Genomic DNA, 16,348 nt, shown 5'->3' on the forward strand with positions numbered 1-16,348 from the left:
TGTTCCACGGCTATGCCATCCTGCATAAGATGGAATTCCAAATGTTTATTCCAAAAGGAGGCTCTGTATATCTATTTATTGTGCTTGGAAGAGGACCAGGTCTGGACCTAGAAGGTAAACAGGGGTTTGACCTATGTCATTTGATAGTTTACACATCCAAGTGTTTTTCACCATGTTGTTTCATCCTACTGTTAATAGTGTGTTTTCCTTTTTAATCTTAGAATCTTTTCTAATATGTAACTTTGAATGGCCCCCAAGCTGAGACAGATAAATATATATAACTATTTTTTTGGACTAATCTGTTCAGAGGACAGTGTTCCAGAAATCTTACGATTCATTCAGGTTCTGTTTTACAAACCTACGGGACACAGCAATACACTTTTCACAGAGAACAGATTTTCTTTTGACTACTCTTACAGGAAGCGACTTCTGACATCACTAGGAGAGTCATATGGGCTGATCTAAGCGTGAATGTGCTGGGAAGCTCACTCCTGGTTAGACTGGCGATCTGTAATTTTCTGCATTTGTGTATTAAAAAACTGTCTTTTCTCACTGTAGAATGAGGACTTGATATTGTTTGGGAATGGCTTTTGTGACCATCATATCTAAATCCAGACACAGTCCTCTCCTAATTGTTGACTATATGCTTGTTTTTTGACCATGTACAAGCATGTTAATTCTCACATCACAGCAGAATATATACTGACTGCCAAATGACAGCAAATATGTATTTTGATTCATAACCCATATCAATGATCTTACTGAATGACATCCATATATACTGCAACAATACAATTTCTTAGTTTATGTTGCACATAAGATATTCCAGCAATGAAGTCCTACACATTCTGTCAAAACTGCCATGCATCATCAGGGAGACGTGCTATGTCAGAATATGAGATCCTAATCAGGAGTTGCCTCATACAGTAAGCATGTGGGCGCAGGGGGTCTCGTGGAAGAGCTGCCCCACTCTGTGCCCAGTTATCAGTTTTCAGGAACGTTTTGGTCTAAAGGACGGGATGGGGGCCACTCTTTGGAGGTGGAGGCTTTAGAGCCTGCACTGGTGGGAGACCTCTGCGGGAGTTTTCGTTGACCTAGTTATAGATGATGGGCCGGTGATGAAGCTGTGCCCAGCTAGGGGTGTCAGGGGAGGGGGCTGTCTGAAGCTGTACACACCTGGGAGAGAGGGGCTGTCTGAAGCTGTACACACCTGGGGGGGAGGGGCTGTCTGAAGCTGTGCACACCTGGGGGGAGGGGCCGTCTGAAGCTGTACACACCTGGGGGGGGAGGGGCCGCCTGAAGCTGTACACACCTGGGGGGAGGGGCTGTCTGAAGCTCTACACACCTGGGGGGGAGGGGCCGCCTGAAGCTGTACACACCTGGGGGGAGGGGCTGTCTGAAGCTGTACACACCTTGGGGGGGGGGGGGGCGCCTGAAGCTGTACACACCTGGGGGGGGGGGCTGTCTGAAGCTGTACACACCTGGGAGAGAGGGGCTGTCTGAAGCTGTACACACCTGGGGGGGAGGGGCCGCCTGAAGCTGTACACACCTGGGGGGAGGGGCTGTCTGAAGCTGTACACACCTTGGGGGGGGGGGGGGGGCGCCTGAAGCTGTACACACCTGGGGGGGGAGGGGCCGCCTGAAGCTGTACACACCAGGGGGGGGAGGGGCTGTCTGAAGCTGTGCACACCTGGGGGGGGAGGGGCTGTCTGAAGCTGTGCACACCTGGGGGCGGAGGGGCGGGGCTGCCTGGAGCTGTACACACCTGGGGGAGGGGGGGCCTAAAGCTGTACCTCTTGGGGTGTCGGGGGGAGGGGGGCTGTGTGGGGTTGTCAGGGGAGGGGCCGCCTGGAGCTGGGCACAGCTGGGGGTGTCAAGGGAGGGGCCGTCTGGGGGTGTCAGGGGAGGGGCCGCCTGGAGCTGGGCACAGCTGGGGGTGTCAAGGGAGGGGCCGTCTGGGGGTGTCAGGGGAGGGGCCGCCTGGAGCTGGGCACCCCGGGGGGGGGTGGATGATGGTGGAGGGGGGCAGATCACTGGGTGGGCTGGCGGGGGGTGAGAGTGACAGCCCCATTACAGGGGCCGCTGGGAGGGTCTCCCCGGGCGGCGGGAGGGAGTCGGGGGCCGACGGGCTCCAGGCGCACACGGGGGTCTCCGCGTCGGCCGGGCCCGCACTCACCGGAGCTCCCGCTGCTCCGCCGCCTGCCGGGGCCTCTGCCCCCAGCCCCGCTATGGTCTTCGCCCCGGTGACCGGCCTCTCCGCTCCCGGGGGGTGGGTCGCGCTCTCGCCGCCGGTGAACCGACGTCCTCGGCCGGTGTTTACATTCGGGGGAGTCTGGCCTGGGCTCGAAGGCGGCAACCACCAATCACAGACGAGGAAACACATCCTACGCGCTGACTGAAAGTGCGGGGCCCTCGGATTGGGTAACGCATTGTCTGTCGCCAGATCAACCCAATGAGAACCTTTCGGCTGCAGCGTCTGATACGTTCTACCGCGGCTCGCCATTGGCTGTGGAAACCATACCCTTTATTGATTGGCCCGATTGGCCCGGAAGTCAGGCAGATGACGCGGTGTTGTGTACATCTCAGTACTGTCCTCGGTGGAGGGGCGGGCTCTGTGAAGTTTCTCCAGGTAGCACCGCCCCTTCTCCTCTAGCGCCTTGATGCCCTGAGACCTGGACGAGTGGGCGCTCGGGAGTCGTTCTGTGCTGGTGAGTGCACCCTCCCAGGTGTGTGCGCGCTGCTTCGCCTCTCTTTATCTATTATTCATCGACTAGACTCCTACATACAAAAAACGAAGTCTCCATGACTTAGAGCACAATACTCCCAACGATGGGGCGGATCCACCTCTCTTTTCCAGTAACAGTAATGACAGCACCACATCACTGCCCTTGGCCTCCCTCTCTTCTCCTATCCCTCTCTCTGTTTCTGGGGCATCCTCATCTCACCCATCCTCCCTCCCACCCTTCCTTCACCTTCTTTTCCACACTCATTAATGCCTCATAACCCACATCTCTGCTATAGATCTTTATCCATTTCACTGTACTTTACCCTACTCATGGATCTACTCATAGACTACAAGCATTTCATTTATTAGGAATGGCCATGACTCCTCTTTATCTCCTTCCTTTGTACCCCTTAAAACTAATAAAATATTTTTAAATGAAATGATTGAACTCTACAACAATAATGTATCATTACTTAAGGTACAATTATACCCCACCTGAAGCTGGTGATACATTACAGTAGAGGAGCCCATCATCAGAGGCGCAGGACAGCTGCTCAGTGGTAGGGTGCGCCTGTGACACTTCTCTGTGTGCAGAGTGACATTGATCTGTCTCCAGTGTGACTCTTCCCAAACTAGTAACAAACACAACTCGTGTAATGCTGAGATTGTCCTGGCGCAAGCTGTCTAAATCACAATTTACTGGGTGCAGGTCCTCGTCCCAGTCATTACTTTTGAGGTAGTTGTGGTAACAAGGCAGGAATAAACCAGGCCTACCCAACCATGCCAGCCACATCCACCCAAAGTGGGTGCCAAAAAGGGTTTGGCACTCAAAAGTTGCTGTGATGGGCCATTATACAGAGAAAAAGAGACATGTTTCTTCCCTTCAAGATCTTCTTGTGTCCTGCGCTCCCCTGAGCCGACTTTCTCATCCCAAGAAACACAAGAGAGGGGAAGGAGGTTGAGGAAGAGAGGATAAGAAGCATTGTATTGGAACCTCTGGCAGCTATTAAAGGATTCTGGTGTTCATCTAAAGGAGAAGTAGGTCAGTCGTACTTCTGATCCTGACGGCAGTGATGATGTTTCTCAAGTGATTGACCTGTAGGGTAAATATATCTCAAAAGATATTTTGCTAGATTTGTTAGGTAATGTCAGAGAACATATGGGTTTTCAGGATCGAAATATCTGGGATCTTGGGAGGCTGTTCTAAGACAATTCTAGAGGCCTTCTAGCATCAGTTTACCCATTCATTAGTTTGTTCTGGAGGCCATTAGGCAAGAATGGAAGTATCCTAATAGGATAATTCTTCCAAGATTTATATCTTTGGAGAGCATGGAGAATGATTTAGCAAGTGTGCATGTTGATATAATGGTTAGTGTGATGGACAGCTCACCATTGGCAGAAGAGAATATTCATAAACATCTGGCTGGCAAGTAAATAATTTCTGCTCCAAAGAACGTTTTCTCAGATTCTCGTGTGGCGATGAGGGCTGGAATTTATGGCCCTTGCGCTAAACAGTCGTTGATCTAGAACTTCAAGGTCTTGCTCAAAGTTGTTTAGGATAGTGTTCAGGGCTGGATGCTTACCTGTAATCCAGGCCTTCCACTGTCCAAGTTAAAGGCAACTACTTATGAATGTCTCAATGTCACCATATACTAGAATTTGTGGTACGAAAGTACTGTCGAGAACTTGCTACCTTCTCAGGACAAAAAAGTCAAAGGTGTAAAAAAGCTCCCAGCGGATGATGTCTTGAGGGAGTGAGGAAGCAAGCAGGGGAACACAGCTTTATTAGGACACGCCCTCCATCCAGACTGGGGCCTTTAAATAATAAAGAACAGGAAAAGGAAATTATATCAATCATCGCAGGAAGCATAATGGATAGGAGAAGTCAGGGAGAAACCAAGGAAGGAATAGTCATGATGGGAAGGTAAAAAAGAATGAAAACCGGAAGTGGACTAGCTGCTGAGTCACCTTAAATGGCAGCTGCAAACCCTCTGACAGATGATGGTCTTTTTTGACTTGAAGAGAGAAGGAGCAGAAACTTAAGAGGAAACAGATCCAAGTGAGAGCCTCTCACGATATGCAGCTACAGGGTTTGTGCAGCATCTTCTGAGCCCCAGATCCACAGAACTCTAATTAGTACTTTGGTTCTCGGACACCGAGACGATCGAAAGGCCGTGTTAGCAAAAGATAGTTCTGGATACTCACCTTTATTGGAGAACATTTAACGACAAGTAGAATTACTCTCATGCACCTCCTTTGTTGTCAGAGCAGGAACACTGGCAAGTGGAGCTTCTATTGCTGCTAAAAAAATATGTATAAAAGATTCGAACACTGTTTGAGCACAGAAGTTACCCTCTTTGAAAATGCCTTTTGAAGGGTCTAGAATTTTTGGCACTGACCTTGACAGTAAACTTTATTGAATATTCAGGGAAAGTAAACATTTGTCTTCTTTTTGACAGCCTTAAAAAAAAAAAACAGAATCAAGATCAGCCTTCTAGCTTTCAGGGGAAATCTCCATTCTTCGAATTTTACAAGAAGCGTAAAAAGGATGCAGGAAATAAAGATCATTCCTCCTGAGCTGCTTCGGGCCAGGAGTACACTTCGCTCCACCTGCCTGACCCGTGCCCCTGCCATTACTGCTACAGACGAAGTTCGAGGCCCTCCACCACCCGCAGGCACCCACCCGCCTGCGCCTCATCCCTGGTGCCTAGTTGTAGGCGTGTCTGTTATTTCCTTCTACAGATTGCTTTTCGTTTTTTTGCATTTAGTTTTCGTTTTCAGAATTGTGTTTGTACCTTGACTGTGCCCTTTTTGTGCCTCGCTTTGTTTCGCGCTCCATTTTGTGCCCGTTTCAATTTTTTCCGGCGCTCACCGGTTCCTGGTTAGCCCAGCCGCTGCGTCCCCTGTAGCCCGCCCCCCTCGCACCCCCATTGGACACACCCTCCCGCCTCCCAGCTGCTCCTCCCTCCCACCTCCCCTTCTTAATGGCAGCCGCTGTGCGGGCAGCCAGAGGCAAGCCCGCCTGCGCCTGTCCACGCCTGGACCACGCCCAGCGCCCGTCCCCCTGGACCTCACTCCTCCGACCCCCCGAAGTACCACTACTCCTCCATAGAAGTCCTTGCTCTCAACCCAGACCCGCATCCCGCCTGCGCCCAGGCCAACCCCAAACACACACAGACCTTTCTCATGCCACTCATGCCATTTCTCCTGCACTCACACCAACACCAGCAACACCAACAATCACCGCAACAACACCAAACACCGTAATCACCTTAACTGCATCCTCCTTACCACCCGCTTTGTCCACAAGCACCCCATTGAACTTTGGGACCTACTCACCACAAACTCCCCTGACATCGCCTTCCTCACTGAAACATGGATGAACCCCTCATCAGAACCAAAGTCGCCATAACCGTCCCAGAGAGTTACAAAATCACCCGTAGAGACCGCACCAACAAACCAGGAGGAGGTATCACCATAATACACAAAAACTCCATCAAAATCTCCACCAACACCAATGACTCCCTAGACAACGCAGAACACCTACACTTTCAAATACACATAAACGCTAACATCAGCCTTAGAGGAACCCTCATCTACAGACCACCAGGACCCCGCCCCCCATTCTGAGACATCATTGCCGATACCATCAGCTCCCACGCCCTCACCTCCACAGACTACCTACTTCTTGGTGACCTCAACTTTCACCTGGAAAGCACCCACAACTGCAACACTACAGCCCTGCTGGACAACCCCACGAACCTCGGCCTCAAGCCACTGGTCACCTCACCCACCCACTCAGCTGGACACACGCTAGACGCCATCTTCACCTCCAGCAACCACATCACCTTCACTCACACCACCAAACTCCACTGGACTGACCACCACTGCGTCCATTTCTCCTTCATGAAACCCACCACTAACAACACACCACACCCTACAGCAAGTGGAACAGGATCTCCAAGGAACACCTGATCTCCAACCTCTCACAAGCTCCACCGCCCATCACCAACGACCCCAACACCGCCGGCCACAACCTCACACGATGGCTAGAAACCTGCGCAGACTCCCTCGCCCCTTTGAAAACAAACAGCAACACCCGCACCACCAAGACCGCCCCCTGGTTCACCACAGAACTTCAATCCTCCAAATGAGAATGCCAAAAAACTGAGAAAGCCTGGCGCCAAGAACCCTCAATGAGCAACTTCTCCACCCTCAAAACAGCCATGCGCAAACACCGCCAACTCATCCGGACCACCAAACGATCATTCTACAAAGAACACATAGACAACAACACACACAACAACAAAGAACTCTTGGCCATCATCAAAGAACCCACCAAACCCACATCCTGCACCATCGACCCCCCCACACTCCCAAGACCTCTGCAACTCCCTCTCCAACTACTTCGACCGCAAGATCACAGACATACATGACAGCTTCACATCGTCAGCACCCACCATCACCACCACCGATACAACCAACAGCACAACACCCTGCCGCACCAGCCTACTGAACACCTGGACCCCCACCAACGACGAAGAAATCGGCAAAACCATGAGTTCCATCCACTCAGGCTCCTCAACAGACCCTTGCCCCCACCACATCTTCACAAGGCCAGCCAAACATTCGCTTCCCAGCTCCGTGCCGTCATCAACAGTTCCTTCGACACCACAACCTTCCCAGATATTTGGAAGCACGCCAAAGTCAACACTCTTTTCAAAAAAACCAAAGCAGACCGGAAGACCTCATAATCCCATCTCTCTTACCCCCCTTCCCTGCAAAGGTCGCCGAGAAGATAGTCAATGCACAACTATCTCGCTTCCTTGAAGAAAACAATATACTGGATGCCTCCCAATCTGGATTCCGCAAGAACCACAGTACTGAGACCGCCCTCATCGCCTGCACAGATGATATCAGGACCAGAGTGGACAAGGGCGAGACCGTTGCCCTCATCCTCCTAGACCTCTCTGCAGCTTTTGACACTGTATGCCACCAAACCCTTCGCTCATGCCTGTTCGTCGCCGGAATTCGCCACAAGGCCCTGGACTGGCTCACCTCCTTCCTCTCCGAAAGAACCCAAAGAGTTTGCCTCCCTCCTTTCCGGTCTACAGCCACCAAGATCATCAGTGGGGTCCCCCAAGGATCCTCCCTCAGCCCCACCCTCTTGAACATCTACATGGCTCCTCTCGACAACATCCTCCCCCCCCCCCCCCACAGCATCACCATCATTTCTTACGCTGACGACACCCAGCTCATCATCTCCCTCACCAGGAACCCAGCCACCGCCAAGATTAACCTGCACGCCAGACTCCTCGACACCACCAAATGGATGGCAACAAGCCACCTCAAATTGAACTCAAACAAAACAGAGATCATCATCTTCTGCCCCAACAAGACAGCATGGAACGACTCCTGGGGGCCCACCACCCTAGGACCAGCACCCTCCACCCATGCACACAACCTTGGCATCATACTGGACTCATCCCTCTCCATGACCCAGCAAATCAACGCCATATCATCCTCCTGCTTCAACACCCTGTGCATGCTACGCAAGACTTTCAAATGGATACCCTTAGAAACAAGAAGAACAGTTACCCACGCCCTCATCAGCAGCAGACTGGACTATGGCAACGCCCTCTACGCAGGGACCACAGCCAAACTTCAAAGAAAACTCCAGCGAATCCAGAACGCAGGCGCACGACTCATCCTCAACCTTCCTTGCCACAAACACATATCCACCCACCTCAGATCCCTACACTGGTTGCCCATCAACAAAAGGATCATTTTCAAGGTCCTCGTCTACGCTCACAAAGCCCTCCACGTCACTGGACCGGCCTACCTCACCGAACGAGTAAACTTCCACATACCAACTCGCCAGCTCCGCTCCGCCGACCTCGCCACAGTCCCCTGCGTCCAACGCACCACCTCCGGCAGCATATCCTTCTCCCACCTCACCGCCAGGACCTGGAACTCCCTCCTCACCAACCTACGCAAGACCCAGGACCTACTAACCTTCAGAAAGCACCTAAAACATGGCTCTTCGAGCAGTAACCAGCCACTACCCCCGCTCCTTGAGACCCTACCGGGTGAGTAGTGCGCTTAAGAAATTATTTGATTGATTGACGATGATAAGGAAATTATATGATGTTGGCCCTCCGTTAAGGGTTGGAGGTCGGATTCATCAATTATTTTCAGAGCGGCAAAGATTTGCAATGGATCAATGGGTAATGAATGTGATCAAGATGGGATACAAAATTTAGTTAATCTATGATCCAATTCGTACTGGGACCATGTATGCGCCTCTTCCAAGGAAATCAGTCAAGAGGAGAGTCACCTCAAGAGCATGGTTGGTCTTCTGAAGACGGAAGCAATTGCTCAGGTGCCCTAAAAGGAGATGGGTTTGGGAGTTTACGCCATAGGGTTTCTAGTCCCTAAATCATCTGTCAATTTACATCTTGTAATCAACGTCAAGAATCTCAACATTTTTGTACAAAACATTTAATTCAAGATTGATAACCTTCAGAGGATCATTCCTGTGATTCCTACCAATCGCCTCTTGATAATTTTGGACCTCATACATGCATATCTACACATTCCTATTGCAAAATGTCACAGCAAATTTCTAAGGTTTTGTGTTGAAAATCAACATTGATAGTTCAGAGTCTTGCTCTTCTGTCTAAAATCTGCAGAGGATTTTCACAAAGGTGATGGCACTGGTAGTGGCATCTACAGGGAATTCCAGTGTTGACTTAGATGGTCGTTTTTTGCCAGGAGGAAGTGGGGTTGAGGGATATAGCCGACCATATGAGATTGCAACCTCTACTGCTGTGGTTAAGAGTATGGCTAAACCCTGAAGCTCACCTGTGTAGGTCCATGATTCATGGACTATTTGTCATTGATGTGTTTTATGGATATTCCTTGGATTAGATATGTAAATTCTATGTTGTCCCGCTTTGGGGTAGAGGAATATTTTCAGGATCCCAATTCCTTACGGGGGGAGGTGGCAGGGGGGAGGTAAACAGAGAATTAAGGACTTGTATTGGCATTCTAACCATGACTCGGATCTAACTGGTAACACGCATGGGGCTTTGGAGTGTTCGCAACCAAAGTCATTACTCCCTAAACTGTACCTTAATATGATCATTTCTGAGCGGTACAGGTTTTTACCTACCAGATTTCGACTGAAGTCTATACATTATTTATTAGCATTTCCTAGTCAAGGCACTTGGTTTAAGAAACTCCCACCATGTAGCTGTGATAGTAGATCGCGCCAAAGCACTTTTCACTTTATTCTTTTTTGTAACTTATACAGAGTTCCCAGAAGAAGGTTTTTACACCCTGTCCTTCTCTCCACAGGTATTAGGCACAGTTAGTTATCTTACCTTTTCTTATTCACTGGACCTGGGTAGAGAGGGGACAATAGAGGCAGTGCTAAATTTCGTAAATGCTGCTATTCAAATTAGTAACTGTTATTAATTGTTTTATAATCTGTTTTTATATGTCATACTGTTATTTATTTTTATTTATTAATTTTTCTTTTTTTATTATAATGTTTGGAATTGACTGTGTCTTTTATGGCTCTTTTGAGCTGAATAAAGTATTTTGATGATGATGGCTTAGATGGTTTGCTCTATGCACCATCAGAGAGAGAAATCTTTAGTATTTGGAATCCACAAGGTCAGTCATCACGCTTCGGACACAGGCTTATTCTAAAAATTCTGAATGCCAGCTCCAACCTTGCAAACACCTGATTGGTGCAAGATTCAGAACCAAACTGGAGATGTTTCCTACAGATAAGTGGGTGGTGCATCTTCAGACTTTGCTTCGAAAGCTGTTAAATAGCCAGGATACAACAGCCAGGCTGTAGTTAGAAGTTCATGGTCAAATGGCTGTATGTACACACATGGCTCTGTGGGCAAGGATTCACGCTTGCCCTGTTCTATGACATCTCAACAGATTCTGGTTTTCAATAAATAATTCTGTGGACAAGCTGGTTCTTTTTTCTGTGGAAATCAAGGAACACTTGAAATGGTGGCGAGTGTGCAAAATCTTTCCAAGACTTTGCTGACATACATATAATTTAAATTACTGATGTGCTGAACATGTCCTACTTTCACCATCTTTGTTAATTAAAGAGAAACCAATAATTACAAATTTAAAAAAATGAAAGGCACTGCCTTACCTGAACTTAGTATGTGTGTAGCTTTTCTAGCAAGGCTTGGGTCAGCTCAATTTGACATGCAATGTGTATTTATTTAATTGGGAGAGAGAAAATAATGGCCATCCAATGGCTTAATTGCACAGTGTGAAACCAGGAAACTTGCCAGTGTTGTCAGGGTATCATTGGTAGGGAAAAGTTCATATTTAGAAACTGTTACTTTTACGTGAAGTCAACCAAGTGATATAATCTGTTGAACTATAGTGAAACACAAGCATTAAAAAATAACCTATTAATTTGAAAGAGTCTGTATGATATTTTTACTTGACATTAGCTGCACAATTTACGTGTCAAATCTTTTCATGGCTGAGCTCTGCTTGTGCCTTGGCTCTTGGAGCCATGCAAGACCCTTGCCTATGAATTTAGACTACTAAAGCGCTGTCTTTATGGGGACGGTTTGTAAGTTGCGTACTTGTTCCCTAATGGAAGGTTTTGAGAAAGTGTTGGAAATGGCCCTTTCTGCAGGGTTACCCCCAAACATTTTGTCTTTCTCCTCCTATTTGTCTGACACTCTTTCTATTGGCTTTAGGACTCTGGGCACTTTACCACTGCCAACAAGTGTTAAAGTGCATGTGCTCTCTCCCCTGCAACTTGATATAATTGGCTTACACCTGTTTGGCTTATTTAATATACCTGTAAGTCTCTTGTAAGTTGGTATACCATATACCCAGGGCCTGTACATTAAATGTTACTAGTGGGCCTGCAGCACTGATTGCACCACCCACTGAAGTAGCCTTTCAAACTTGTTTCAGGCCTGCCACTGCAGCCACATTGATTTGGCATGTCATACTACTTGCCAAGGGCTAAACAACATTTTTTACTATACCTAAGTCACCCCTACAGTAGTCCCTAGGTAGCCCTATGGGCAGAGTGCTCAGTATGTAAAAGGTAGGACATATATTTGTATTTGTTACATGTCTTAGTAGTGACAAACAGCATACATCTGGGACAGAGTGACAGCTCCACTTGCTGCATACTTTCCAGACAGCTACCACACAGGAGGGGCTGGATGTGACAGAAAGAGGCATCTGCATACTGATAGTCATCCTGGGCTGGGGAGAGGGAGGGTCGTTCACACCTTACATGTGAGTAGGCTGTGTCCTGCCCTCACACAATGGGCTGATTAACCCCTACTAATGTCTAGAGACACAGTGTTGGGCTGTTTTGAAGTTACCTCATGAACAAAGGCACTTTTGGAGTATGAATAAAGGGGCTCTGGCCCCATGATTTTAGAGCACTTTTGGGAACTGGGACTGAACCTGTGTCAGAAGGACTGCTGAGCTGCACAAAGGACTCACCTGAACTGCTCTTCTGGTGTTACCTTGCTACCTGCTGCTGCTGGGTGGCTTAAAGGACTCCCTGGATTGCTTTTCTGCTTGTTGCCCTGCTGCCAGCTGCTCCCTAACTTTGGACTCCCCAAGGCCCTACTTTTCCCTGCCTGGATGTCTTGGCCCGCTTGTCTGCTGTTCACCGCATGAGCCCCCTCCCATTGTTCATCCAGGGCTTGGTGGCCTGCCCTGTGTCTGTAAAAATGTAGCGCCTGGTGAGCACTTTTATGTCCACTTCATTTGCAGGCTAATGTGCTCCATGCTCGCTGTTCTCTGCATGTGTGAGACACTTTTTGTTCACAAAACACTAGTATGTGTTGCCCCCTGCATTCCTCTTTTTGGAGCTTGTTTGATATGGCCCTTTTTGCAGGGTTATCCCCAAATCTTTCGCTACCTTCCTCCTATTTTTTCTGATCTATTTTTGCTGGTTTTAACACTCCGGACACTTTATCACTGCTGACCAGCTCTAAAGTGCTAGTACTCTCTGTCTAAATTGGATTGGTGATTGGTTGATTTATTTGTAAGTCCCTTGTAAAGTGCACTAGGTGTGCCCAGAGCCTGTGAATCAAGTGCTACTAGTGGGCCTGCAGCACTGATTGTGCCACTCACATGAGTAGCCCTGTAAACATGTCTCCGGCCTCCCACTGTAGTGTCTGTGTATGCAGTTTTAAACTGCCAGTTTGACCTGGCGGGTGCACCCACTTGCCGGGCCCAAACCTTCCCTTTTATTTTTTGTAAGTCACCTCTAAGGTAGACCGAAGGCAGCCCCATGGGCAGAGTACAGTGTATTTAAAAGGTAGGATGTGTATTAGTGTGTTTTACATGTCCTGATAGTGAAATACTGCTAAATGTGTTTTCCACTATCACAGGGCCTACCTCTCCCACAGTGTTACATGGAGATTGCCTTGAAATATCTTTTAAGTGCATTTTCCCATTGGGAGCAGATTGAGAGTTGGAGTTTGGGGTCTCTGAACTCACAATTTAAAAATACATCTTTTGGTAAAGTTGGTGTTTAGATTATAAGTTTGAAAATGCCACTTTTAGAAAGCAGGCATTTTCTTGCTGAACCATTCTGTGCCTGTGCCTGGCTGTGGAATACACGTCTGGGTCAGGCTGACATTTGGGTTGTTTGTTAATACTTTCTAGACAGTCACACAAAGGGAGCCGAGGTGTGACCTGCATATCCTGATGGTTCTTTCTGGGCTAGACTGGAGGGAGGAGCTGACACCTTCACCTGAATAGGACTGTGCCTGTCCTCACACAAAACATTCTCCAAATCCCTAGACTGTTTCTGGGGCCAGGGCAGAGAGAGGCAGGGTCTTGTGCACTACAAAGACTTTCCTTTGAAGTTTGCCTACTTCAAAGTCAGAAATTAGTATAAGTATTGGACTGCTGACCCCACCACTTTAGAACACTTCTGGACTGAGGACATTCTGCCAGAAAGAAGAGCTGGATGCTGTAGGAGGAACTGCCACTCTCCCTGCTGCTTTGCTGTGCTGGCCTGCTGCTCCTGTCCTGGGAGTGAAAGGGCTGGACTTGACTTTCAACATCCTGCTTTCCAAGGGCTTGAACTGCACTTGTCTCCTGTTGTGAAGCGTCAGGAACATCAAAGACTTCATCTGCCAGTGCCTGGGCTCTTCTGCTGAGAGTCGTCCCTCAAGTGGTGCCAAATCCAGTCCCTGGGGCCTTGGAAGTGAAAGCTGGTGACCTGAAGTAAAATACACAGACCAAGGCCATTGTGGCAGACGCAGCGCCTGCACCACAGCTGAAAAATCGACACAGTGCCTGTCTCACACCTGCGAAATTGATGCATCGCCTGCTTCAGTGCGGATCCATTATTGCCATGCATATGGATTTTCCACGCATAATCCCTGGGCGTCATATCTTTAACGATGCTGCAGCACAGTAAGGAATCGACGCATTGCCAGCCTGGCAGGAAAAGAATCCGCACATGGTCCGTCAAGCGGGGAAATAATCAACGCATCACTTGCTTTTCTGACGCATCACCTCCTTTGCGGCCTTACTAGAGTAAGTGTCCCTATTTTGGACACCCTATTTGGACAGGGTGTAAACTTACTGCCCTAGGTTACTGGCATCCCTGCTGACGGAGGCATGTTCCTGTGTTCCAGATCCCCCCCCTCCATGTGATGCTCCCTGAACCCAGAGATCGCTGATGCCGACACAAAGGAAATGAGGAATCCAGCTGATGTCGAGATAGGGGGTGGGGCTTGCCAGCTCAGAGAAGATGCAATTGCCCTACACCAGAGGTCTTCAAACTGGGGCGCGTGCCCCCTAAGGGGCCCTCAAATGATCCCGGGGGGGCGCCAAACTCTGGCCAAAAGAAATATTATTCAGATACCATGCCTTTGTTTTAAGCAGAAGCCATGTTATTGCAGTTTTAAAAGGATAACAGTACTTAACTGCAATGTTTAAATAGGTTTAGACATATTTAAACATTGGCATCGTTCTAAAATAATTGTGAATAATTCTGAGGGGGGGCCAATGATTTTTATTTTTCAACTGGGAGGGCTCGGCATTAAAAAGTTTGAAGACCACTGCCCTACACTGAGGCCCCCCCCCCCTTGCTGCAAAGGATGCTGCGCCCAGGTCAGAAGAGCCCTCTGGACACCCAAAAAGGAATTAGGCTTGGCAACTATGGCGCACTGAGACGGGCAGCTGCTCTCAAGAACTGAAGAGCGGGGACTGACTAAGGTCTCCCACATGGCCCAGAAGTGTGGCTCCCCTTCGCCTGCACATATCTGTGGGGTGCTCGCTTATGGCAGTCCTGCGAGGGGAAGACCTCTACCGATGCTTGGTGAATGCCAAATAAGTTACTGTACTATCTGCAGCAGCCACCCAGGAGCTCCGGCGGCCTACTCGTATTTTCCTTCTGAAAATAAAATAATCCTATATTGCCTAGTAGGAGCACAAGGATGCTGCAACCATTGTTTCAGGATCGTATTCTGCATAGCATTCCTTCACCTGATCTGTCTTGTCAGTTTGTGTTATCTGGACAAGAGGGATATATCCCAGGGTGCGTTATTTTTGTAAAAGGTTATTCAGGCATTCCTTGTAGCTAAGCTGATGGAGTTACAGTGTCTCTGTTAATAGGAGGGCAGGTGTTTCTGCCGCAGTGGTTGCCTACTGTGAGATGTGGGTTTCTCTGCTTTATGTTGTGTGCTGCTACTACCATGTGTATTGTTTTGCCTTGTATACACAGTGGTTATGATTCTTCTCATTTTGGCCTCATACTATCTGAAAGGGTGTACGTTCTGAGAAGCCCCTTAAGGATGAAATATTTTGATGCTAACCTGTTGCATCTCCAAGCATAAATGTGATGATTCAGGCTTTTATTGCCTAACCTACTGCAATTCATGCCCTGGGTATATTGTGGTATTGTTAGATATGTCACTGCTGGCTGTTGTATTACCCAGAGTAATGAGTATTATACCAGTGATAATATGATAAGTGCAATATTTATGAATAAGCGCATTGTGAGCGATGGTTCAGCACAGTATCTATGATTCATGATGTTCTTGGTCCATGATCTATACTTACAATATAACACCTATATTTTTATATAATTTGGTGTGGAGTCTCCTTCGTGGTGTTTTTATTCTGTCAGTGGTGTGAGAGTGTTGTCCAAACGCTTTACACATGAGCTCTGGGGATACGCCTGACTTCTCTGTGCCAAGCTAGCGGGGGTGAGCAAGGGTTATCTTTGGGGTGTACCAGACTGGAGAGGCGGTTTCTGCCTGGCTCAGGTGCCTACCCTAGCCAACCAGAAACCTCATTTCTAACAGAAAGGCATTCCACAATTCCTGGTAGCAACAGTAGTTTGCAGAAAGGAGCTCAAATCGTCAGTTGTCTCCTCGGGCTTCCACTCCTATTCTACCCCATGGGTTTCAGTGGAAATTTCTTCCAAACCGCTAACCCATGGAATACGCCTCATGCAAACCACAGCTCCACTGAGCTTCACTGGCTTCCTTTCTGAACTGGGAAATGTATTTGTTACACGTGGCCACCATGTTTAGCGTACTTTGGGCCACTAGTGAGAAAGAAAACGTTTTTTAT

The 16,348-nt window shown here is 48.4% G+C and overlaps 2 protein-coding genes across 10 annotated transcripts in view; one reads left to right on the forward strand and one right to left on the reverse strand.

Annotated features, from left to right (window-relative positions):
• LOC138281254 (autophagy-related protein 13-like) overlaps positions 1 to 2,367 on the reverse strand; it is a 363,183-nt gene extending 360,816 nt beyond the window's left edge. For 2 of the 8 annotated variants that reach the window (XM_069219579.1, XM_069219576.1), the window contains exon 1: positions 2,177 to 2,345. The gene's annotated coding sequence lies outside the window, so the exon portion shown is untranslated. Of the gene's footprint in view, positions 1 to 2,176 lie in introns of all 8 variants that reach the window. The other 6 variants (XM_069219582.1, XM_069219577.1, XM_069219581.1 and 3 more) reach the window with 4 other exon arrangements.
• A 198-nt stretch (positions 2,368 to 2,565) lies between these two features.
• Positions 2,566 to 16,348, forward strand: part of LOC138281255 (putative nuclease HARBI1) — a 24,151-nt gene continuing 10,368 nt past the window's right edge. The window contains exon 1 of one of the 2 annotated variants that reach the window (XM_069219583.1): positions 2,566 to 2,708. The gene's annotated coding sequence lies outside the window, so the exon portion shown is untranslated. The remainder of the gene's footprint in view (positions 2,709 to 16,348) is intronic. The other variant, XM_069219584.1, reaches the window with a different exon arrangement.

Source organism: Pleurodeles waltl, unplaced genomic scaffold (genome assembly GCF_031143425.1).
Source record: "Pleurodeles waltl isolate 20211129_DDA unplaced genomic scaffold, aPleWal1.hap1.20221129 scaffold_84, whole genome shotgun sequence".
Taxonomy (NCBI): domain Eukaryota; kingdom Metazoa; phylum Chordata; class Amphibia; order Caudata; family Salamandridae; genus Pleurodeles; species Pleurodeles waltl.